The following is a 1,942-nucleotide window of genomic DNA, read 5'->3' as shown; positions in this document are numbered from 1 at the left end:
GTCAGCACCCAAAGGGCCAGCTGACGGCCCCCGGCACCTAAAGGGGCCTGCGGAGAGATGGGAAGGGACCCCTAATCGGAGAGCGTAGTGACAGGACTGGGGGAACGGCTTCAAACTGAAAGGGGGCAGGTTTACCTCATATACGGGAGGAACTCTTCGCTGTGAGGGTGGTGAGATGCTGGAACAGGTTGCCCAGAGAAGCAGTGGCTACCCTGTCCTTGGAGGTGGTAGCCAGGGCCCTTGAGCAGCCTGATCTGGTGGGAGGTATCCCCACCCACAGATGGTCTTTAAGTCAACTTCCAACCCAAACCGTTCTCTACGTTGTGGAGCATTTATAGCATCAGTCTGCTGCAAAATGTAGGCTGCACCACGGTCCTCTCTATAGGTATTCCTGCTGTAGCTCATACCACACCTCACCAGCAGTCAGCACTCACAAGCACAACTGAACATTCAGCCCTGGGTGCTCAGTATCATGTTATTGCTGCTTTGCTGGGATTGATGAGAAAATAAGTGATCAGCAGTCCTGGTTATTATAGTAAAAGCTTGAAACCGCAGTTACATCTGTCATAACACATGATGAAGTTTGAGCTCCGAGAAAAAGGTGAGCTCAAAATGGGAATACTTGAGGCTTGACTACAGTGCTGTTTTAGTGTGCACCAGGGGCACACTGAAGCAAGCTCCGAAGCAGCCTCAGCACACAGTGCAAGCAGTGAGATAAAAAAAGCATCCCACCAGCACTCTGTGTGCCAGGGCCAGACCACAACTGGGTCAAATACTGCAGCCTGAGCACCAAGTTCTCAGCACCAGCCAAGTCAGGCAGCAGCTCTCCTGGGCTGCTCTCTCTGATAACATGGGCACGCATTACCCCAGCCTCACGGGTAGCTTCTATTTCCCACGCTTGGCAGAGTTAGCAGTCTGCCTAACTTTCCGTGAGAATTAATACATTCATATCCACACCAACAATCCATCCTCCTTTGGCTGAGAGCACTCCACTTGCAGAAGACAGAGAAGATGGTGTAAATGTTTTGGGGCAGCTATATATAGAAGAATGAGCAAACTAGCATCAAGGAGGGAGGGGAGCTGCTTTCAGCACACCTCTCCCTGTTCTTAGACCCAGACTTCAGTGCTGGAAAGAGCTAACAGCGTTGACTTTTTTATTATCATTATTATTTTCATGCACCTCAGTCAAAACCAAAGCCAGGAGTGATGAAATACTTTGAGAAAGGCTTATTACCAGTTGAGAAAAGATGTGAAAACACTGAAAAACTGAGGACAAAGCTTGCTCCAGTGAGATTTCTGAACAGCTATTTAGTGAAATCTGTGCATGCAAGTGATCATTGTGTACTTCATGTTCCACACTTTTCTGGCCTGTATCCTAGCCACAGCTCATTATAACACAGGTATATTGCCTATTGTGAGCCCCACGTTTCTCTCTCAGAAAATACACTTCACTTTTTAATTGGTTTTTCTCTTCTGTTTGCCTGCTGCAGGAAGACAGAGACAAATAGATGTACTTGCTTTGCTAGAAAGCAGCTGAATAACTACCCCATGCTGCCCTGGCAAGGGAAACCTAGAAACAGAACTCACTGAGGTGGTGAGGAGAAAAAAAAAAAACACCTCAAGAAGTAAAAAAGAGAGGGGTGAAAGGGAAGAGGAGGGAGAGGAGACGAAAATAAATAGGAAGGAGTATGCAACAGAATTGAAAAGCTGTTGTAAAATTAAATAGTTGGCAACGAGACAAGAGGTGTTAGGAACACCGTTGCTTCACGCTGAAGAACTGAGAGGCTGAAAAGTGTGTATTTGTCTTTGAAGCACAAAAATAATTAGATATCTTGAGTATGAGAGTCAAGGACTTGTGTTATACTGCTACAATGCCAGCACGCAGCCAAAACGAAGCAAGAGTTGTTTACCAATTTCCTTGAAAATATACAGCAACTCTTCA

Source organism: Meleagris gallopavo, chromosome 4 (assembly GCF_000146605.3).
Source record: "Meleagris gallopavo isolate NT-WF06-2002-E0010 breed Aviagen turkey brand Nicholas breeding stock chromosome 4, Turkey_5.1, whole genome shotgun sequence".
Lineage (NCBI taxonomy): Eukaryota > Metazoa > Chordata > Aves > Galliformes > Phasianidae > Meleagris > Meleagris gallopavo.
The sequence above is the reverse complement of the archived record's forward strand: the minus strand, read 5'-3'. Positions refer to the sequence as shown.